Source organism: Pseudophryne corroboree, chromosome 2 (assembly GCF_028390025.1).
Source record: "Pseudophryne corroboree isolate aPseCor3 chromosome 2, aPseCor3.hap2, whole genome shotgun sequence".
NCBI classification, from domain to species: domain Eukaryota; kingdom Metazoa; phylum Chordata; class Amphibia; order Anura; family Myobatrachidae; genus Pseudophryne; species Pseudophryne corroboree.
Genome location: NC_086445.1, coordinates 275,802,392 through 275,827,283, shown reverse-complemented (window position 1 = coordinate 275,827,283; position 24,892 = coordinate 275,802,392). Strand labels below are relative to the sequence as shown.

The 24,892-nt window shown below is 44.0% G+C and overlaps 1 long non-coding RNA gene and 1 pseudogene across 1 annotated transcript in view; one reads left to right on the top strand and one right to left on the bottom strand.

Annotated features, from left to right (window-relative positions):
* The window catches only part of LOC135050720 (uncharacterized), an 83,565-nt gene extending 58,684 nt beyond the window's left edge, over window positions 1-24,881 (bottom strand). Inside the window, exons 1-2 of the long non-coding RNA XR_010241764.1 lie at window positions 24,756-24,881; window positions 20,618-20,759 (exon numbers count right to left, since the gene is read on the bottom strand). This is a non-coding gene — a long non-coding RNA (uncharacterized LOC135050720). The remainder of the gene's footprint in view (window positions 1-20,617; window positions 20,760-24,755) is intronic.
* Window positions 2,684-2,801, top strand: LOC135051729 (5S ribosomal RNA; annotated as a pseudogene).
* Window positions 24,882-24,892: the final 11 nt, after the last annotated feature.

Below are 24,892 nucleotides of genomic sequence, written 5' to 3'. Positions count from 1 at the left end.
ATTTCTGCAGATATATGTAACGAAGACCTCTGGATTTCTATTATATGTAGGTTTTCAAGTCATGTTACCCATATAGTTTGGTGTGCTGGGGGACACCAGGGGTTAATCCCCATCCTGTCTCTTGCTTAGAATTACCCCTCCCTTTCAAGCACCTGAAGTATATTGTCCAATTGATATGAGCAACTTGCATTCTGTTTTGCTAGTATGAGAGGCATAGATGGGACTAGTGTTTGGAGGGCATGCTGGTTCCTACAGTGCCATATGGAGATCCCAGGGGTGGCTCCAGGTAAGTTAGCTCTCAATTTGGGTATATCTGTTAGGTGCCATTATCATGTGGCACTATATTTAGTATGACCCAGAAGGGTTATTATTATTATTATTATTATTATTATTATTATTAGTACTGGAGATGGGTCTGGGGTGCAGTTCCCCCTGATTGGAGTGGCTGGGCTGCTGTGGGGTAGCACACTATTATATTTATTTAGCACCCCCCTTAACACTGTTATTAATCCTTTAGGTCTTTTAATTACACCGTCACTAGTGTATCACTTTTTGTATACAGATTTTGCGTTCCCTTTAATTAACACATACTAACACTTTACCTTCTCACATGTGTGCTGCCCTGGGGTGGCTGGCCTGTGCCGGTTTGTGGGGTTCTGCACCCCGGGCCCAGATATAGTATTAGGTTTAGGACCACCAGCATCAGAGGAGCCTTGTCGAGGCCTGGTGGCTTTGCCATATTTCTGCAGATATATGTAACGAAGACCTCTGGATTTCTATTATATGTAGGTTTTCAAGTCATGTTACCCATATAGTTTGGTGTGCTGGGGGACACCAGGGGTTAATCCCCATCCTGTCTCTTACTTAGAATTACCCCTCCCTTTCAAGCACCTGAAGTATATTGTCCAATTGATATGAGCAACTTGCATTCTGTTTTGCTAGGTCTTGAATCCCATAAGATGATGGCTATTGGTCCTATGGAAACCAGAGCGGTCACAGGTTCTGATATCAAAAGATGTAAAAAAATGTCAAGTGGGGCTTCCCAGGTTGGTGGAAGTCCTGATGACGGTGTGGCCCTGCTGAGAATTGGAAGGGTAAGGTGATAGAGAGAGAATGAAAGAATGAAGAGAAAAGAGAAAAGAAAAAGGAAATAGGAGGGATCAGTTTGGAGTGACACACCACTTCTGCTTTCTGATCATCTGCCTGGGCATCGAATGAAAAAATGAGAGAGTGGGGTGAGACGAAACTGAAACCGAAGAAAGCAAAGGGGGGCACTTCTACTGTCCTGTTTTTTAACAATGCGGTGCTCTGTTGTCAGATTGCATTGCAGAGCCCCCACAGTTGTTTAAACAGAATGAGAGGGTGTCCCAGAAATCTGTTATGATTAGAAAATTTCTTTTAATTCGTATTGATTATTATTGCTTGAGGGGCTGTTGATATTAATCTATGATAAATCACATGTGTTGTATATTGTACTAAAATAATACTCTCTGATGAGTCATGTGTAGTAAACACTGTTTGAAAAAAACAACAATGGTGACAAAAGCGATATACAGCTTATTTTGAATAAATGATGTATCCAAAAAAGAATCCCCTATATAAAATCATGAAAAACAATAATAGGTAAATACTGACATAATATGATGAAAAACGGACCCTGGAGCTGCTTCAGATATTGAAGATATAAAGGTCTCCTCAGTTGTTGATGTAATTGACAGAAAAATATGCCTCTGATAGATGTTGGTATATATATATGACCCTTGTTAGTTCATACATGAGGCTGTCATGACAATGAAAAAAAAAAAAAACAACAAACAAAAAACAACAAAGAGTCCAGGAAACTCGAAAATAGTGTTGCTTCAAAGAAAAACCCAGAGACCTACTGTTACATGGAGGGGTGAAGTACATCCTCAGGTGGCTGGACGCAGCCTCTAAGTGTCCGTGGAGAAAGGTGAGCCTGGCAAGGAGACGCCGGTGTGCGCGGTCCGCCGACCGGAAGTTCGGAGCACCGGACCGGAAGTGACGTACGTTTCGCTCGGTGGAGCTTGTTCACTGAGTGTCTGAATTAAAAGAAATTTTCTAATCATAACAGATTTCTGGGACACCCTCTCATTCTGTTTAAACAACTGTGGGGGCTCTGCAATGCAATCTGACAACAGAGCACCGCATTGTTAAAAAACAGGACAGTAGAAGTGCCCCCCTTTGCTTTCTTCGGTTTCAGTTTCGTCTCACCCCACTCTCTCATTTTTTCATTCGATGCCCAGGCAGATGATCAAAAAGCAGAAGTGGTGTGTCACTCCAAACTGATCCCTCCTTTTTTCTTTTCTCTTTTCTCTTTTCTCTTCATTCTTTCATTCTCTCTCTATCACCTTACCCTTCCAATTCCCAGCAGGGCCACACCGTCATCAGGACTTCCACCAACCTGGGAAGCCCCACTTGACATTTTTTGACATCTTTTGATATCAGAACCTGTGACCGCTCTGGTTTCCATAGGACCAATAGCCATCATCTTATGGGATTCAAGACCTACCATGCGACAGAGGTGGCACCTCAACGGTTCATATCTTGAAGCCAAGACCCAGTAGACCCTATACTAATTTTCAAGTACAGGAGAATACCAGAGACAATCCTCTCAGGATATAGGATACAGAATTCCTGGTGTCATTCGGTGTGGGATATATCTACCTGCGGTCAAACCATACTGAGTATGCCCAACCTCATCTGATCTTGGAAGCCAAGCACTGTGGGCCAGGTCAGTACCTGGTTGGGAGACCACCAGGGAATACCGGGTACTGCAGGTATTTTTATCCAAATCCAGGACACAGGATCTGGAAATACCATCCTCTACCTTTTTCCCTTCCTTTGTAGATTCCTGATTTAATCAGGAATTCAAAATGAGCCTGGCACACATTACAGTAATTTGAGGTTTTTCCTTTTCCGATCATATCTTCACCAATATATATTGTTTTAATTTCAGAAAGAAAACCTCACACAAATACACAATTTTTATTACTGGAGACACCCACATATTTTCGCTTATAGAGCTATTAAGTCCAATTATATCGTTATTACATCAAGTGAATTATTTTGGATAATATTATAACAATCAATAATAATTTTTGATTAATAGCAATTCCCCCTTTTCCCCTCCCTTTCCTTGCCTCTTTTTCAATATTTTAGGAAGGTTAATAATAAAAGTTATATTTTAATCAGAATTCATCATTCCATTTACAATAAAAGTGTGCCCCAGAAAAGACATATAGTCTTTCTTTTTCTTCTTGGCTCCAGTACTATACAGGAACCATTCCCTTTTTCTGTTCATCAGGTTTATGTAAGCCACCATCGTCACATTGTCCGACTGTACTTGAATGGCCTGATTTTGCAGAGGATGTGCCGCTTGGAGAAGACCGTTGTATATGGCTCTCAGTTCCAGAATGTTTATTGGAAGAATGGATTCCAGACTTGACCACCTTCCTTGGAAGGTTTCCCCTTGAGTGACTGCACCCCAACCCCTGAGACTTGCGCCCGTGGTTAGAATGATCCAGTGCTGAACCCTGAACCTGCAGTCCTCCAGAAGGTGAGGCATTTGCAGCCACCAGAGGAGTGAAATCCTTGCTTCCGGCGACAGACGTATCCACTTGTGCATGTATAGGTGAGATCCCGACCACTTGTCTAGGAGATCCAGTTGGAAAGATCGAGCATGAAATCTTCTATACTGTAGAGTCTCGTAGGAGGCAACCATCTTCCCCAGAAGGCGAATGCACTGATGAACCGATACCAGGGTAGGCTTCAAGACATCCCGGACCATTGATTGTATCACCAATGCTTTTTCCACCGGTAGAAACACTGTCTGTACTTCCATGTCGAGGATCATCCCCAGGAAAGACAATCTCTTTGTCGGCTCCAAATGTGACTTTGGAAGGTTCAGGATCCAACCATGTTCCCTGAGCAGATGAGTCGTGAGAGCAATGGACTGCAACAACTTCTCCCTGGACGATGCCTTTATCAGCAAATCATCCAGATATGGAATTATGTTCACTCCCTGTCTGCGGAGGAGAACAATCATCTCTGCCATCACCTTGGTGAACACCCTTGGTGCCGTGGAGAGACCGAATGGTTGTGCCTGGAACTGATAGTGATTGTCTAACAGTGCAAATCTGAGATAAGCCTGATACGGCAGCCAAATCGGAATGTGGAGGTACGCATCCTTGATATCTAGGGATACCAGAAACTCTCCCTCCTCCAGACCTTAGATCACCACTCTCAGAGACTTTATTTTGAATTTGAACTCCCTCAGATAAGGCTTTAACGATTTCTAGTTCATAATCGGTCTGACCGAGCCATCCAGTTTCGGTAGCACGAAAAGGTTTGAATAGTAACCCTTGTGTTGCATATGAGGTGGAACTGGAACAATGACCACAGACTTTTCCAATTTTAGGATGGCTTCCTGTAGGACAGCCCTTTCTGTCAGTGAAGCTGGCAAACCTGATTGGAAGAATCGGTGAGGCGGGAGTTTTTGAAACTCCAGTCTGTATCCCTGGGACACAATAGCCTGTATCCAGGGATCCAGGCTGGACGACACCCAGACGTTGCTGAAACGACTGAGCCTCACCCCCACCAGCCCATTCTCCAGGCTGTGCGGACCACCGTCATGTTGAGGATTTAGAGGAACCAGAAGCAGGCTTCTAATCCTGGGAACCTGCAGGTGCATGCTTCTTGGATTTTTTCCGACCACCTCTAAAGAAGGTGGTAGGAGGCTTGGAATTTTTCGTCCTAGCGGTCCGAAAGGACTGCGATGTAGATGAAGAAAAGGGTTTCTTCATAGGAGTAGCTGAGGGAAGAAAGGGTGACTTACCCGTGGTTGCCATGGAAATCCACGCATCCAACACTTCCCCAAATAGAGCCTGACCTGTGAAGGGTAGGTTCTCCACACTTCTCCTGGATTCCGCATCTGCAGACCATTGGTGTAGCCAGAGTCCCCTGCAAGCTGAGACAGCCATGGAAGATATCCTTACATTCAGCGTACCCAGGTCCTTCATGGACTCCACCATGAAACCCGCAGAATCCTGTATGTTACGTAAAAACAGTTCAATGTCACTTCTATCCATTGTATCTAAGTCTTCTAGTAACGTGCCTGACCACTTTACTATAGCTTTAGAAATCCATGCACAGGCAATAGTGGGCTTTAACGCCACTCCTGAAGCAGTGTATATGGATTTGTGCGTAGTGTCAGTTTTACGATCAGCCGGTTCTTTTAACGCGGTAGATCCAGGTATAGGTAAAACCATCTTTTTTGACAGTCTGGAGACAGATGCATCAACTATGGGTGGGTTTTCCCATTTTTTTCTATCCTCCTCAGGGAATGGAAAAGCAACCAGAATCCTTTTTGGGATCTGAAATTTTTTCTCTGGGTTCTTTAGACGCAGGGAAGGTTAGCAAGGCTTTCTTATTGTCTGTGAAGTAAGCCTCCACAACCTGCTCAGGTGGTGTGTCAGTAATGTTTAACACATCCCTAATGGCCTCAATCATGTTCCGCCCCACTCAGCACATCCCCATCACCGTCTGCCATGTCAGAGTCGGTATCTGTGTCGTCTTGCATAATCTATGCAAGTGCACGTTTCTTTGGATATATGCTAGGGGATTTAGAAGGAATAGGAACAGAATTGTTCGACAGTAACTAGGTCGACAGGGTGTCTAGGTCAAAAGGGTCTTTAGGTCGACATGTTCTAGGTCGACAGGTCAAAAGGTCGACATGAGTTTTTCACAATTTTTTTTAACCTTTTCATACTTAACGATCCACGTGGACTATGATTGGAACGGTAATCCTTCGCTCGCCATGTGAGGGGACACGGTGCACTAAGTGGGGTTCCCATTCACTCTACGAAGAAAACAACAACACCAAAAAAAACAAAAAAAACCTCATGTCAACCTTTTGACCTGTCGACCTAGAACATGTCGACCTAAAGCCCCTGTCGACCTAGACACCCTGTCGACCTAGTTACTGTCGATCAATAGTGGTTGACCTAGACCTTGTCGACCTAGTTACTGTCTACCTTCCATACCACACCCGGTAAAACCAGTCACTTGCTGATAGCACAAGGACTATTTAACAAAACCCTAATCTGTGGGATTGATAATGAGAAGTAGATAATAAAAGTAATATTTTTTTTTATCAGCTGTTGCACTACAGGTGCCAGCTAGTCCTGTAATGCCAAACTTAAAGGGATGTCAGAGAATGTAGGCACTTGAAAAATTTAGTGGTGGTTATCAATTTGCGGGGAGACCTCATGCATCCCCAATCCATTTTCAACATACAAAAAAAATAAAGACAGCATGGATTATAGGGATTTTTACAGTTAAAGAGGCAAGTCATTTTTTGGTTGGTGGTTTGCATCCTTTTAATGTGGGAATATGTGGTTGGCAATTTCTGCTTTAAAGTGTGTTTGCTCTGGGTTTTTGTTGTGGCTTTTAGGTTAGTAAATCACAAATGGACACACTGCAATCGCATTGAAATTACAAAACTGATGCTTAGTACATATACCCCCAACATCTCTTGATCTCCAAATAATTCTACTTGTGCAGTGATGGAGCGTTTAATACATTTTACAGGACAAATGTGTGGAAAGCTAACCTTCAGAAGGACCACACAGTACCCCTAATCTACAGTGCATCCGGAAAGTATTCACAGCGCTTCACTTTTTCACATTTTGTTGTGTTACAGCCTTATTCCAAAATTGAATTAATTCATTTTTTACCTCAAAATTCTACACACAATACGCCATAATGACAACGTGAAAAAAAAATTCCTAGATTTTTGCAAATTTATTAAACATAAAAACTAAGAAATCACATGTACATAAGTATTCACAGCCTTTCCTCAATACCTTGTTGATGCACCTTTGGCAGCTATTACAGCCTCAAGTCTTTTTGAATATGATGCCACAAGCTTGGCACACCTATTTTTGGGCAGTTTCGCCCATTCCTCTTTGCAGCACCTCTCCAGCTCCATAGGCAGATGGCAACTCGACACATGAGAAAGCATCACCGCCGTGCAATGCTTTTGCATGTCTGCAGGGGGAAGGGGGTGGGGTGGCAGGACCCGGTATGCTAGGCAGACTTGCCCTGTGCATACTGGGTGCCCCCCCGCATATCAGAGAAAATGATCGTAGATGTGCGTTTTTTCACACATCTACGATCAGGTCTGAATTACCCCCTAAGTCCTTTCATATTTGTTAACCTCCTTTAGCCTCATCAAAAGATTGTAAATATGTGCCCAATGTATATGTGCCTACAAATGTGTGCCTAGATGGATAAATTGAATAGTTATACAATGTCAGCATTTGCAGTGTACCCCTAGGACATTAGAAAAGTGGGAGGTAAGAGGTACCTATGGGGTTTTACTGGTGCACATTGTATATCCCTGGTTTCCTTGTTAACTTATCAACCCTGGAGTGCAGTAGAACCACAAGTCACAGACTGCAGTAGTGAATTCAAAATAATGTTTATTAAGGGAGCAATAACCAAATCCTAACATGAAACCCAGTGTATCAAGTACTACTAACAGTGACTTGTGAACAGACGGCTACCCACCATGTTTTTGGTCGCAGCGCTGTGTGTGACATCACGCAGCCGCCGTGACCTGCCCCAGCAACGGTCCGAACATGCCTGCGTTGTCCAGACCGGGCACCTTAAATGGAGCGTCAATGGCCACAAAGCACAGTGTCGACGCCCCATTCACGCCCCCTCCAGTTCTTAAACACAGTTTAGGACCTCGCACATGCACATACCAGCATACGCGCATGTGCAGATGTGCTACCTAGCGATTTTTGCACATCAGCGATGGGGTCTGAATTAGACCCTTAGTTAATTATGTTAATTAGTCATGTGATGATTACAAATCAGTCATTTATTTGAAAGGGCCGTTATTATGCAGTTGAAACAGTTAATAATTTTGAGGAGGATGATATTGTACGCTCACCACAAACATGTTATTTGTATTATATGACAGTCACTGGGATGCTTTGTATTGTATTGCGGTCACTGTGAATGTCACTGACATTCTTTGTGATAATGCCTCACGTTGCACTGCACCAGCAAAGCCCCGTCAGCATGCAACAGTACTGTGCATGGAGCTCAGACCAAGTGGTCCTGTGTGCTTTTAATGCTAGGGACAATTTTTAGTCCCAGTCTAGACCTGGTTTGGTGTAGCTCATATGTTTATGGTGTTGCACTGTATCTTTCATGACATTTACCTATAATTGCCCTTAAATGAAACGCCCAGCTTACATCGCAGTGTCTCCCATGTTATGGTATAAGAGTCAATATAGAGAAAACAGGTGTCCCAGCACATGATGGTGTGATAAAGGCGAAACATGTGTAGCACGGATGGCACAGGTGAAGTGGTGCACAAAAATAAATGGACATAATGGGTGTCATGTTATCCTAATTGTGACTACATGTTTTGGAATGCATTTACATTAGACCTATGCCATCTCTAGAATACATTGTTTCTGCTGAATTACAGTGACTGGTTATAATCATGTTTAACAACAATCACCTGTTTTTGCCAAGGACACTTTGGTTTCCCTCCCTCCTCCTGCTCTGCAGTAGTTGGATAATTCATTTATCATTGTCATGTCCACTCAATAGTAATGCCCCTTAGCTTGAATCAGCAATTCTGTGGGGAATGATACTTGGCAGTGCTGTAACATGACGAAATTGCACCCCTCTCTGGCCCTGGCCTTACACATGTGACATCATGACAATGAGGAGGCCTGACCACCGGGACATAGGAGCCGTGCCGAGAATGCTTGTTTAGCACAGATGTAGCCACGATAAGCATGGCTACATCTGTATGTATAGGCTCCTACGTGGCTTTATGGATCTAAACCAAACTTTGTACACTTAAAGATGTTGCCATGTTCATGTTTGTTGCATTTCAGCAAAGCTGAACATGGAAACATCTGTACTTTTCATAATGAGCGCCTGAAATTTTTCGGGTTTTGTGTTTTGGTTTTGGGTTCGGTTCCGCGGCCGTGTTTTGGGTTCGACCGCGTTTTGGCAAAACCTCACCGAATTTTTTTTGTCGGATTCGGGTGTGTTTTGGATTCGGGTGTTTTTTTCAAAAAACCCTAAAAAACAGCTTAAATCATAGAATTTGGGGGTCATTTTGATCCCAAAGTATTATTAACCTCAAAAACCATAATTTCCACTCATTTTCAGTCTATTCTGAATACCTCACACCTCACAATATTATTTTTAGTCCTAAAATTTGCACCGAGGTCGCTGTGTGAGTAAGATAAGCGACCCTAGTGGCCGACACAAACACCGGGCCCATCTAGGAGTGGCACTGCAGTGTCACGCAGGATGTCCCTTCCAAAAAACCCTCCCCAAACAGCACATGACGCAAAGAAAAAAAGAGGCGCAATGAGGTAGCTGTGTGAGTAAGATTAGCGACCCTAGTGGCCGACACAAACACCGGGCCCATCTAGGAGTGGCACTGCAGTGTCACGCAGGATGTCCCTTCCAAAAAACCCTCCCCAAACAGCACATGACGCAAAGAAAAAAAGAGGCGCAATGAGGTAGCTGACTGTGTGAGTAAGATAAGCGACCCTAGTGGCCGACACAAACACCTGGCCCATCTAGGAGTGGCACTGCAGTGTCACGCAGGATGGCCCTTCCAAAAAACCCTCCCCAAACAGCACATGACGCAAAGAAAAAAAGAGGCGCAATGAGGTAGCTGACTGTGTGAGTAAGATAAGCGACCCTAGTGGCCGACACAAACACCGGGCCCATCTAGGAGTGGCACTGCAGTGTCACGCAGGATGGCCCTTCCAAAAAACCCTCCCCAAACAGCACATGACGCAAAGAAAAAAAGAGGCGCAATGAGGTAGCTGACTGTGTGAGTAAGATAAGCGACCCTAGTGGCCGACACAAACACCGGGCCCATCTAGGAGTGGCACTGCAGTGTCACGCAGGATGGCCCTTCCAAAAAACCCTCCCCAAACAGCACATGACGCAAAGAAAAATAAAAGAAAAAAGAGGTGCAAGTTTGAATTGTCCTTGGGCCCTCCCACCCACCCTTATGTTGTATAAACAAAACAGGACATGCACACTTTAACCAACCCATCATTTCAGTGACAGGGTCTGCCACACGACTGTGACTGATATGACGGGTTGGTTTGGACCCCCCCCAAAAAAGAAGCAATTAATCTCTCCTTGCACAAACTGGCTCTACAGAGGCAAGATGTCCACCTCATCATCATCCTCCGATATATCACCGTGTACATCCCCCTCCTCACAGATTATCAATTCGTCCCCACTGGAATCCACCATCTCAGCTCCCTGTGTACTTTGTGGAGGCAATTGCTGCTGGTCAATGTCTCCGCGGAGGAATTGATTATAATTCATTTTAATGAACATCATCTTCTCCACATTTTCTGGATGTAACCTCGTACGCCGATTGCTGACAAGGTGAGCGGCGGCACTAAACACTCTTTCGGAGTACACACTTGTGGGAGGGCAACTTAGGTAGAATAAAGCCAGTTTGTGCAAGGGCCTCCAAATTGCCTCTTTTTCCTGCCAGTATAAGTACGGACTGTGTGACGTGCCTACTTGGATGCGGTCACTCATATAATCCTCCACCATTCTTTCAATGTTGAGAGAATCATATGCAGTGACAGTAGACGACATGTCCGTAATCGTTGTCAGGTCCTTCAGTCCGGACCAGATGTCAGCATCAGCAGTCGCTCCAGACTGCCCTGCATCACCGCCAGCGGGTGGGCTCGGAATTCTGAGCCTTTTCCTCGCACCCCCAGTTGCGGGAGAATGTGAAGGAGGAGATGTTGACAGGTCGCGTTCCGCTTGACTTGACAATTTTCTCACCAGCAGGTCTTTCAACCCCAGCAGACTTGTGTCTGCCGGAAAGAGAGATCCAAGGTAGGCTTTAAATCTAGGATCGAGCACGGTGGCCAAAATGTAGTGCTCTGATTTCAACAGATTGACCACCCGTGAATCCTTGTTAAGCGAATTAAGGGCTCCATCCACAAGTCCCACATGCCTAGCGGAATCGCTCCGTGTTAGCTCCTCCTTCAATGTCTCCAGCTTCTTCTGCAAAAGCCTGATGAGGGGAATGACCTGACTCAGGCTGGCAGTGTCTGAACTGACTTCACGTGTGGCAAGTTCAAAGGGCATCAGAACCTTGCACAACGTTGAAATCATTCTCCACTGCGCTTGAGACAGGTGCATTCCACCTCCTATATCGTGCTCAATTGTATAGGCTTGAATGGCCTTTTGCTGCTCCTCCAACCTCTGAAGCATATAGAGGGTTGAATTCCACCTCGTTACCACTTCTTGCTTCAGATGATGGCAGGGCAGGTTCAGTAGTTTTTGGTGGTGCTCCAGTCTTCTGTACGTGGTGCCTGTACGCCGAAAGTGTCCCGCAATTCTTCTGGCCACCGACAGCATCTCTTGCACGCCCCTGTCGTTTTTTAAAAAATTCTGCACCACCAAATTCAAGATATGTGCAAAACATGGGACGTGCTGGAATTTGCCCATATTTAATGCACACACAATATTGCTGGCGTTGTCCGATGCCACAAATCCACAGGAGAGTCCAATTGGGGTAAGCCATTCCGCGATGATCTTCCTCAGTTGCCGTAAGAGGTTTTCAGCTGTGTGCGTATTCTGGAAACCGGTGATACAAAGCGTAGCCTGCCTAGGAAAGAGTTGGCGTTTGCGAGATGCTGTTACTGGTGCCGCCGCTGCTGTTCTTGCGGCGGGAGTCCATACATCTACCCAGTGGGCTGTCACAGTCATATAGTCCTGACCCTGCCCTGCTCCACTTGTCCACATGTCCGTGGTTAAGTGGACATTGGGTACAGCTGCATTTTTTAGGACACTGGTGACTCTTTTTCTGAGGTCTGTGTACATTTTCGGTATCGCCTGCCTAGAGAAATGGAACCTAGATGGTATTTGGTACCGGGGACACAGTACCTCCAACAAGTCTCTAGTTGGCTCTGCAGTAATGATGGATACCGGAACCACGTTTCTCACCACCCAGGATGCCAAGGCCTCAGTTATCCGCTTTGCTGTAGGATGACTGCTGTGATATTTAATCTTCCTCGCAAAGGACTGTTGGACAGTCAATTGCTTGGTGGAAGTAGTAAAAGTGGTCTTACGACTTCCCCTCTGGGATGACCATCGACTCCCAGCAGCAACAACAGCAGCGCCAGCAGCAGTAGGCGTTACACGCAAGGATGCATTGGAGGAATCCCAGGCAGGAGAGGACTCGTCAGAATTGCCAGTGACATGGCCTGCAGGACTATTGGCATTCCTGGGGAAGGAGGAAATTGACACTGAGGGAGTTGGTGGGGTGGTTTGCGTGAGCTTGGTTACAAGAGGAAGGGATTTACTGGTCAGTGGACTGCTTCCGCTGTCACCCAAAGTTTTTGAACTTGTCACTGACTTATTATGAATGCGCTGCAGGTGACGTATAAGGGAGGATGTTCCGAGGTGGTTAACGTCCTTACCCCTACTTATTACAGCTTGACAAAGGGAACACACGGCTTGACACCTGTTGTCCGCATTTCTGTTGAAATAGTTCCACACCGAAGAGCTGATTTTTTTGGTATTTTCACCAGGCATGTCAACGGCCATATTCCTCCCACGGACAACAGGTGTCTCCCCGGGTGCCTGACTTAAACAAACCACCTCACCATCAGAATCCTCCTGGTCAATTTCCTCCCCAGCGCCAGCAACACCCATATCCTCCTCATCCTGGTGTACTTCAACACTGACATCTTCAATCTGACTATCAGGAACTGGACTGCGGGTGCTCCTTCCAGCACTTGCAGGGGGCGTGCAAATGGTGGAAGGCGCATGCTCTTCACGTCCAGTGTTGGGAAGGTCAGGCATCGCAACCGACACAATTGGACTCTCCTTGTGGATTTGGGATTTCGAAGAACGCACAGTTCTTTGCGGTGCTACTGCTTTTGCCAGCTTGAGTCTTTTCATTTTTCTAGCGAGAGGCTGAGTGCCTCCATCCTCATGTGAAGCTGAACCACTAGCCATGAACATAGGCCAGGGCCTCAGCCGTTCCTTACCACTCCGTGTGGTAAATGGCATATTGGCAAGTTTACGCTTCTCCTCCGACAATTTTATTTTAGGTTTTGGAGTCCTTTTTTTACTGATATTTGGTGTTTTGGATTTGACATGCTCTGTACTATGACATTGGGCATCGGCCTTGGCAGACGACGTTGCTGGCATTTCATCGTCTCGGCCATGACTAGTGGCAGCAGCTTCAGCACGAGGTGGAAGTGGATCTTGATCTTTCCCTAATTTTGGAACCTCAACATTTTTGTTCTCCATATTTTAATAGGCACAACTAAAAGGCACCTCAGGTAAACAATGGAGATGGATGGATACTAGTATACAATTATGAATGGACTGCCGAGTGCCGACACAGAGGTAGCTACAGCCGTGGACTATTGTACTGTACTGTGTCTGCTGCTAATATAGACTGGATGATAATGAGATGTAGTATGTATGTATAAAGAAGAAAGAAAAAAAAACCATGGGTAGGTGGTATACAATTATGGACGGACTGCCGAGTGCCGACACAGAGGTAGCTACAGCCGTGGACTACCGTACTGTGTCTGCTGCTAATATAGACTGGTTGATAATGAGATGTAGTATGTATGTATAAAGAAGAAAGAAAAAAAAACCACGGGTAGGTGGTATACAATTATGGATGGACTGCCGAGTGCCGACACAGAGGTAGCTACAGCCGTGGACTACCGTACTGTACTGTGTCTGCTGCTAATATAGACTGGATGATAATGAGATGTAGTATGTATAAAGAAGAAAGAAAAAAAAACCACGGGTAGGTGGTATACAATTATGGATGGACTGCCGAGTGCCGACACAGAGGTAGCTACAGCCGTGGACTACCGTACTGTACTGTGTCTGCTGCTAATATAGACTGGATGATAATGAGATGTAGTATGTATAAAGAAGAAAGAAAAAAAAACCACGGGTAGGTGGTATACAATTATGGATGGACTGCCGAGTGCCGACACAGAGGTAGCTACAGCCGTGGACTACCGTACTGTGTCTGCTGCTAATATAGACTGGTTGATAATGAGATGTAGTATGTATAAAGAAGAAAGAAAAAAAAAACCACGGGTAGGTGGTATACAATTATGGATGGACTGCCGAGTGCCGACACAGAGGTAGCTACAGCCGTGGACTACCGTACTGTACTGTGTCTGCTGCTAATATAGACTGGATGATAATGAGATGTAGTATGTATAAAGAAGAAAGAAAAAAAAACCACGGGTAGGTGGTATACAATTATGGATGGACTGCCGAGTGCCGACACAGAGGTAGCTACAGCCGTGAACTACCGTACTGTGTCTGCTGCGACTGGATGATAAATAATGATATAAAAAATATATATATATCACTACTGCAGCCGGACAGGTATATATTATATAATGACGGACCTGCTGGACACTGTCTATCAGCAGAATGAGTTTTTTATTTTATAGAATAAAAAAACACCACACAAGTCACACGACGTGTGTTTAACTTTTACAGGCAGACATTCACAATACAATATAGTATACTATATACTGGTGGTCAGGTCACTGGTCAGTCACACTGGCAGTGGCACTCCTGCAGAAAAAAAGTGTGCACTGTTTAATTTTTTAATATGTACTCCTGGCTCCTGCTATAACCTAACTGCTCCCCAGTCTCCCCCACAATTAAGCTGTGTGAGCACAGTCAGATATTATACATAGATGATGCAGCAGCACACTGGGCTGAGCACAGATATGGTATGTGACTGAGTCACTGTGTATCGTTTTTTCAGGCAGAGAACGGATTATATTAAATAATATAAAACTGCACTGGTGGTCACTGGTCAGTCACTAGTATAACTAACTAATACTATCAGCAAAATTCTGCACTCTCTGTCTGAGTACTCCTCCTAAGCTCCAGTAAATGAAGTGTCACTGTCTCACTCTGTCACTAGTATAACTAACTAATACTATCAGCAAAATTCTGCACTCTCTGTCTGAGTACTCCTCCTAAGCTCCAGTAAATGAAGTGTCACTGTCTCACTCTCACTCTCCTATCTATTTCTTCTCTAAACGGAGAGGACGCCAGCCATGTCCTCTCACTATCAATCTCAATGCACGTGTAAAATGGCGGCGACGCGCGGCTCCTTATATAGAATCCGAGTCTCGCGATAGAATCCGAGCCTCGCGAGAATCCGACAGCGTCATGATGACGTTCGGGCGCGCTCGGGTTAACCGAGCAAGGCGGGAAGATCCGAGTCGCTCGGATCCGTGTAAAAAAAGCTGAAGTTCGGGCGGGTTCGGATTCCGAGGAACCGAACCCGCTCATCTCTATTTTCATTACCCAACTTAAAATACTGGCAGGGTTTCAACTAAATAAATCCACCTTTTTCGGGGCCAGGATTATATATCTACATTTTATATATAAAATTCATTGCTCTGTTTGTTTGTCTGTCCGGTTATGCATTTGGACACTCCTACACCAATTGAGATAAAACCAACGCTAGGTGGTCCAGTTGGATCCTGGCCAGGTTTTAAGGGGGTTAGAGTCAGAATGCGTCGGGCAGAACTTTGACACAGGGAGCCTGTTCTGGCGTTCCACTGGATGGATTGGAAGAAAACTTCACAGAGAGGTAACATTGGATTCCACAAGACATACTAGGGGGTTGGAGTCCCTGTCGGAGAAGTGATTATAAAACAGAGCAGAAAGAAAGCTGGGGATTAGGGCTACTGGCGACACCTCAAAAACAAATTGACATTGGGCAGCCAGCCACCTGATGAGTGTGTTGGAAGAGCTATTCAGCGACTAATTATATTTAATATGTTGACAGTTACATCCAACTCATTGATAACTTAACTGGAAAATTTAAACCTGGGCAATGTGGGGCACTTTAGCTAGTATACATGATAAATGTGTGGTCTATGCATTAAATTCTTAATGCAATTTGCCCTAATGTGAATTCATCCCCAAGCATATATTTCTTGCTGGGTGGACTGAGAATGCATTGTGAAATATGTTTTTGGTATATATTGTTCAGCTTTTTTAACTTTTATATTTTGCTTAAATACCATTGGCTTACCACATATGATAAGAAATTACAGACTTACTGCTGTCACACATGGGTCATCAAGCTGTGTTCTCTCCTGCTAGAGGACCAACAAGGGGATGAGAGTCATCAGCAGGGACTGCGGAGCATCAACAGCAGTCAGTCACTGCTGCAAATCACTGTCCTTGCCCAAAAACTCCTTGGTGACCTCCTCGGCAAGCTGAGTTGAGCTATAGTAAAGAATCCAGTGTTTTTAATTTACAATCTAGGGTGGCAGGAGACTCCACATTGAAACAGGAGTCTCCCGCAGGATGCAGGCAGGTAGGCAACTAAGACCCTGCCATAATCACCTAACCTTTCTGTATCTCTGGCTTAAGCTGGCTATACTCTGACCAACTTTTTTTATCCAACCAGTCAACTGAACTTGCCTTTAAAGCCCTATTCTTGCAATTCAGCTAATACTTTAACGTGGGAGGTTGCCTGAAGTCAAACTGTAAGAACTGCCCATATAGGATAGGGCTAACGTTAAGTATATGGAAGTAGTTCCAGATGCTCTCGACCAGACTTTTCATTATTTTATGTACTGGAAACAGTGAGATTGCGATTGTTCTATTGGACTACTTTAGAACAGCCAGAAAAGCCCAGTGCTGGTTACCCTGAAATTAGGAGGACTCCATATTGATTTTTCACTAAGATTATTTTTTTTATTATTTATTCAACTTAAACAGCTGATTATCATTTGTTACCATACACTGAGCAATTATCATTCCAACTCACTGTTTATTTGGCAAGATGGGATGATATTTGCTGACTCTATGCCAAGCATTAGACTGTTTTATTCCACTTCTCTTCATCTTTCAACATTTCTCTGAACTCTCACACAAAAGTTTAACTGACAGCTACTCAAAGCTCTCTTCCTCTGCACCAAACTCAAAGCCCTTCACTTCTTTTAACATTAATGTATTTCAACACACTCCCAAAACATAAAATATAGTGTTCTGTGTGTTAAATTTAAGGGAGAGGGAGCATGAGGTCTCAGGAGCAGATGGCATGTAATGGTGAGGAAACAACAGATAGCCAGTCATATTCTACCTTTTCCTGCTGAGCAGGCTATGGGGGTAATTCCAAGTCGATCGCAGCAGGAAATTTTTTAGCAGTTGGGCAAAACCATCTGCACTGCAGGGGGGGGGGGGCAGATATAACATGTGCAGAGAGAGTTAGATCTGGGTGGGGTGTTTTCAAACTGAAATCTAAATTCAGTGTAAAAATAAAGCAGCCAGTATTTACCCTGCACAGAAACAAAATAACCCACCCAAATTTAACTCTCTCTGCAAATGTTATATCTGCCCCCCCTGCAGTGCACATGGTTTTGCCCAATTGCTAACAAACTTGCTGCTGCGATCAACTCAGAATTACCCCCAATGGCCCTCATTCCGAGTTGTTCGCTCGCAAGCTGCTTTTAGCAGCTTTGCACACACTAAGCCGCCGCCTACTGGGAGTGAATCTTAGCTTATCAAAATTGCGAACGAAAGATTAGCAAAATTGCGAATAGACACTTCTTAGCAGTTTCTGAGTAGCTCCACACTTACTCGGCAACTGCGATCAGTTCAGTCAGTTTCGTTCCTGGTTTGACGTCACAAACACTCCCAGCGTTCGGCCAGACACTCCTCCGTTTCTCCAGCCACTCCTGCGTTTTTCCCAGAAACTGTAGCGTTTTTTCGCACACACCCATAAAACGGACAGTTTCCGCCCAGAAACACCCACTTCCTGTCAATCACATTACGATCACCAGAACGAAGAAAAAACCTCGTAATGCCGTGAGTAAAATACCTAACTGCATAGCAAATTTACTTGACGCAGTCGCACTGCGGACATTGCGCATGCGCATTAGCGACTAATCGCTCCGTTGCGAGAAAAATATAACAACTCGGAATGACCCCCAATGAGCGAAGCTGCTGCTAATGTCTTATTTTTTTTCTTTTTTCTTTTTATTGGGGGGGAGAGAGAGGGGGGGTTGGGATGGGGGACAACATCATCCTTTTTTAACCTTTATTTTATTTTTATATTTATTTTGCTTGTCAATCATCATCTATTTGTAGATAATGATGATATGGCTAGTATGCTTACTTGCACAGTATTTCAAGTTAAATGAATCTTAAGATCTTGCAAATGTGTATTATTTATGATTTGCTTAACAGTTTCTTATATATCACAGCAAATTCAGTTGCGCTTTACAAATGGGATAAGTGGTAAAACAAAATTGTGTAATAAAAGACAGTAATAGAGGTAGGAGGGTCCTGCTTACAAGCTTACAATCTATAGGCAATGTCAGAGGTGTATCTACCCATTGGCCAGGATGGCACTCACCAGGGGCACCACCCGACGGTGCCACCCACGACTAGGGGGTAGATACACTTTGGGGTATATTCAATTGCGGTCGAATTGCCGAAATTGTCGAAAAACAGGGCATTTTTGACACAAAAACCCTGTCGAATTGGATTCGACAATTCAATACAGTACTTTTCGACAAAAAAACTCCCGTTTTATTTTCGACTTTTTTCAGTTCGACATGTCTGCAATGTCAAAAATGCGGCTTTTCAACAAAAGTATATTCAATTGAAGAATGTCGATTCGACAACAGTGCTTTTCGACAGTCATTTCGTCAATTTCATTCCGCCTCATTTTTCTGTCGTGAGCTAATAAAATTCTTTTAAAACATGTATTTTTTGGTGCTTTTTTGATTGCTAATAGCATATCTATTTATATTTGAAGGGATTATCTACTTGGTTTGTCTATTTATGAGTCACAAGTATTATTTAATAGATTCTTTAAAAGAATATTTTTTTTTTACTGACTACAATAATATGGAGAGATCAGTGCATGTTTTTCAGTTGGAAGGGCTGAAGTCACGGGGGGTCCTGCCAGTCGGGGAAAGGGGTCCCATGTGTAAACATGGGACCCCTTTCAGTGCGTGGTTCATGTTTTTCATTTTTTTATTTTGCCAAGTACGTGGATTACAAACAGAAGAGGACCGATCTACACAGGATTGTTGTGAGTATAATTTTATTTACAGGTACCCCTGGATTCTACTGGAGAAGAGGACCGACTGCTTCGTGTCAACATAGGTAAGTATGTATGTATGTTGGTGTGCATGTATGTAATAAAGTTGTACTATCAAGGTGTCTGTGTATTGTTTTTATTTGGGTATTTTTTTTGTAGTAGAACAACAGGTACCAGCGGGCCCGTTTCCCCCCCGCATGCTGGTACTTGTGGTTCTCTTTGAGCCCGGTGCTGGTTGTTAAAATATGGGGGAACCCCTGTCAATTTTTTCCCCGTATTTTTACAACCAGGACCGGCTCAAAGAGCCCGAGGCTGGTTATGCTTAGGAGGGGGGACCCCGCGCAATTTTTTTCAGGATTTATGTAACACTTTTGTGCTGTCCATGAAGTCGAATCCAGGCCGCCCACTATTCGTCAATTGGTCCATTTTCGTCAGCGGGACTGTCGAATACGTTATTTATTGAATATGACAAATTCTGGTCCCGGGTGGAGGGTTTCGCCTGTCAAATTGTGTCGAATCCAAAAACTGTCGAATTCACGCCGGAATTCGACTGCAATTGAATATACCCCTTTGTAGAGGCACCTTCTTTGTCCCCCTTCCCCTGGCAGTTCCTCACCCTCCCGGGAACAACGATGGCAGGCAGCTGGTAACTGGTGCTGGGGTCCGTCACCGCACCTCATTACAATAAAGAAAACTGCATAAACTACAGCTCCCAGCAGCCCTTGCTGGCAGAGCTCACAGAAGTAATGGCTTCTGAGAGCTGTAGTTTATGCAGAGTTGTCTTTAATGTAATTGTAAGGCGGTGCCAACTACAGTGGCTTCCGCTGCTGCCTGCCATGGTTGTTCTGGGTGAGGGCGGTTTGAGGAACCTGCCAGGAGGGGAAGAGGGGGGGGGGGGGGTTATGTGTGTTTACACAGGTGTTGCTTCTTCAAATTGATATACACATGTCTCTCCAATGCCCGGCATTTATATATGTATATATATATATAATAGTATAATAATAGCTGGTCTCTGGCAATCACAAATACAGCTATGGCAACAGGTCCAGGTGCCTCACCCTCCCTTTCCAGGGTAGGTACGTGTTCTGCTGTCTATTATTTCCACAGGAGTGCCAGCCATTTGTCTATATATATATATATATACATACATACATATATATATATATATATATATATATATATATATATATATATATATATAAACAGACAATGTGACCCGGCACTCACAGCTCCTTGATAAGGCTTCCTTGGCTCACGGTGCCCTCCCTCGGGTGACGACCCGACAATACAGCGAAACAGACGGGCGGCACTCAGAGCATGTAATCAGGTGAAAGCGTGCAGTGAATTTATTATCATAAAGACATCAACGTTTCGGGGTCGCAGCCCCGTCGTCAGGATTAGTGTACATAAGCAAATAAAGTGTTTAAATACCTTAACTTCAGGAGGCACTCCTCCCACTCGTGGAGTCCACGCCGCCCGGATCCCGGTCGAGACGTCCCTCACTTCCGGAAGTGACGTAATGCCGGTCCGTCCAGCTGACGTGTTGCCAGTGAGGGGGAGATCGCCATGGTTACTGAGCACACAAATGAGAAAACAGCGTGAACTGAATTTACAAAAGTCAAAAAAAGTAAAAAAAGTGATTACTTATACATTGCTTTTGGTAGTACTAATAATCGTGTAGTGTGTAGGTAAAAAATCATAAGAATACAAACAGCGTGTTACAAAACAGTGATCACAAACAAATATATACACATAGCAATGTATCGTGTGTAAATATGAATAAATAAAGCATATCAGTAGATCTGTGACATTACTATGAGAACATGTTGAAAAGTTAATCTATAAAAATTCGTTAAAAAATAAGAGAGCACATATAAACTCTCTTCGTAATTAACCATGGTGCTATAATCATGCAAACTTGCTGTCTGGAACTTATGAATCAATCTGATCCATAGAGATGCTTATCAACAGTAAAAAATGTGAACAATGCGACTAAACAGAAACCTACTGTCTAGTGGAAATACATAAATAGAACAGAGTGTAAAAAACTCTGTATTAATTAATCTACAGGAAACATCTCAAGTTCATATATTCATTTAAACCTTTCGGATAGATGGTGTTTAATCTGTGTATCCATCTGGATTCTAGTTGCAGTAGTTTCTTAGAACGATCACCTCCTCGTAGTGATTGGGGTACATGATCTATTATTTTGTACCTCAGCGTAGCCATGCCATGTTTGGCTTGGGCAAAGTGCCTGGCTACAGGTTGTTCACTGTCGCCTGTTTTAATGGCCTCCCGGATTGCATACCTATGTTGCGCCATACGTGTTTTAAACGTGCAATCCGTTTTGCCCACGTATGCTAGTCCACATGGGCAAATAATGAGGTATATGACAAATTTAGACTCGCAGGTAAGTGGATATTGTATGGTGAATGTCTTACCTGTATGTGGATGTCTAAATTTGTCACCCGGAGTAAGATAGCTGCAGGTTGTGCAGCCACTACAACGGAAACAACCCGATTTCCTACTGAGAAAGTGTCGTTTGTGCGTTTCAAAGTTAGATATGTCGGTTTTGACCACATAATCCCTAATACTTTTGTTTCTGGTATGACTGACAAGGAGTTTAGAGTCAAAGACTTCACCAAGCTCCTTGTCCGATGCCACTATAGGCCACAGTTGTTTCATTTTTTTAGTGAGATGTGTACTACTGGTGTTATACTGTGTGACCCATGGAAATCTCCCAGACAGCGTTTTTTTCTCTTTAGGGGCTAACAGTTGTTCCCGTGTGTATTCAAGAGCTTGTGTCCTGGCCCGTTGCAGCTCATTGAGTGGATAACCTCGCTCTTGAAATTTTTTTAACATCATATCAAGATCAAGATCTCTTTTTTCTGGTGTGTTATCAATGCGACACACCCTAAGAAACTGGGAAAAAGGTAAGCTACCTGTGGTTGATCTAGGGTGAAAACTATCGTGTTTGAGAAGGTTGTTTCTGTCTGTGGGTTTAACATAGAGTGACGTATTGATTCTGCCATTCTGAGGGTAATCTGTACATCCAAAAAAGTAATTGTGTTTGGATGGGAGACAATGGTAAATTTAACCGGACTTGATGTCAAATTGTGTGTCCGTATCAATGTGTGTAATTGTTCCAATGGCCCTGTCCAGAAAATTAACACGTCATCAATGTACCTAGTGTATAGCTTAAGATGACAATTGATGTATTGGTCTTGTAGAAATAAATCTTTTTCTACTTCCCACATGTAAATGTTTGCAAAGGCTGGGGCTACCGCTGACCCCATCGCACAACCTGTGCGCTGGATGTAATATTTTTTATCATGTAAGAAGTAGTTATGTGTCAGAGTGTACCTGAGAAGTTGTAAGAAAAACTCAGTCTCTGGGCCTTTATACAGAGGATTATTGGTAATTAGGCGTCGTACCGCTAGTAATCCTGCTTCATGCGGTATGCATGTATATAGACTCGTGACGTCAATTGATGCTAGTATCGTATCTGGGGGAAGTGTATCAATCGTCTGTAACATCCTTAGTAACGAGGATGTATCTTTTAAGTGAGTACTGGTTTGTTGGATGCAGGGTTGTAGAAAGGTATCACAGTAAACAGCCAACGGTTCACACAATGATCCCCTTGCCGAGATAATCGGCCGGCCGGGGGGCTTAATGGGGTCCTTGTGTATCTTTGGAATGCAATAGAAAATAGGTACAATGGGATTTTCTCTACTTAAGGCTTTAGATGTAGATGTAGAGATAATCCCCACAGAAACAGCTTCAGATAAAATGGTGTCTAATTCACGTTTAAAAATCTTAGTAGGATCATTCTGTAGACTTCCATATGTGTTAAGATCAGACAATAAACGTGTGCATTCAGTTTTATATACATCAGTATCAAGAACCACAATACCACCCCCTTTATCCGCACCCCTGATTATAATGTCCTGCCTTTTACTTAGTCCCTTCAGGGCAGTAAACTCGTCCTTGGACATATTAGGGTGTGGACAGAAATGGGGTTCTTCATCCAAATGTTCCATCATCCTGCTAAAAGTCCTGATGGAAGGATTAAGTGAGGTAGGTTCAAATGTAGATTTATTGAGTTTACTCACCTGAGAGGGGATTTCACAGGAAGCCGTGTTGTTATATCCCGGTGGTTGTTTGTGAAAAAATTCCTTTAGTTTGAGGGATCTGGATAGTTTATAAGTCTCTATTTTCCATTGAAAAGGATCAATGGACTTGGTGGGGACAAATCCAAGTCCTTTGCTTAACACCTTAGTTTCCACAGGAGTTAGCAATTTTGTGAATAAATTGAATATCAATTGCGTCCCCTCCTCGGTGGCTTTGAGTTGTTCTTGGGTCCTCTTCTTCCTCCTCGTTTGTCCCCCTCTCCTCGTGAACGTGCTCCTCTGCCTGCGATGATGGCCCTGGTACGAACCCCTAAAGGGGCCTCTCCTGTCTGTTGTGTATTTGTGGGGGTCTCATCAATTTCGCTGGCTGATGTACTGGAATATGGTTGGCGTAGTTCACGGCGTCTGGCATATTGCTGTCTTGCTGGAGTAAATCTGGTGTTGCTGTTATAGAGCCATAAGTATACTCTATGTTGAGCATAATCTTGTTGCACTTTGATCAGTTTCTGTTTTTTAAACTTGATCAGATTGATCTTATATTGCTCAACTTCTCCTTCCAGTTTTGTCATCCAGTCTGGCGGTGGGGAGAGTGGTATGGCATGCTCTGTGTTGAATGCTCCAATTTTTTGTTTGGTGATATTCATCTCCCGTGTAGCTTCTTCAATCACAAGGAGTAGTAGATCCATGGAGCATTTATTCAACACAGAGATCCATTTTCTGCAAAATGTCACATCATATCTCCCAATTGTGGGCATATTATGGATGCGAAATCCTCGTGGGATTTGCTTAGCCCTGAAGTAGTCTGACAGCGTCATGCCATGATAGAGATAATCGATTTCTCGTTTGCGTAATTTAAGTAAATCTCTATATAGATCATCACTTGAGGTTCCTGCCTCCGTTTCAAAAGCTGAGGTTTTAAAAAGAATATTCTCTGCTTCAGCCTCAGAGAAACTGAGTGTATCAGAGTTGTCACATTGCAAAAAGTGTGTAGCGCCATCAGCTACTTGCTCATCCAGTGCAGCCATGTTACACTAATAGAATGTCCAGATAAAGTGCTGAGTGCTGTGCAAAATAGAATAAAGTGCAAATCCGCAACCTGTGCGTGTGTTGCGGGTGAAAAGAGTCCTCCTGAGCAAATGAAATATAGGATGTACGTGGTGCCCTGGTCGACAAATGGTTAACCCCTGCCAGGAACCAATTTGTAATGTAAACAGACAATGTGACCCGGCACTCACAGCTCCTTGATAAGGCTTCCTTGGCTCACGGTGCCCTCCCTCGGGTGACGACCCGACAATACAGCGAAACAGACGGGCGGCACTCAGAGCATGTAATCAGGTGAAAGCGTGCAGTGAATTTATTATCATAAAGACATCAACGTTTCGGGGTCGCAGCCCCGTCGTCAGGATTAGTGTACATAAGCAAATAAAGTGTTTAAATACCTTAACTTCAGGAGGCACTCCTCCCACTCGTGGAGTCCACGCCGCCCGGATCCCGGTCGAGACGTCCCTCACTTCCGGAAGTGACGTAATGCCGGTCCGTCCAGCTGACGTGTTGCCAGTGAGGGGGAGATCGCCAT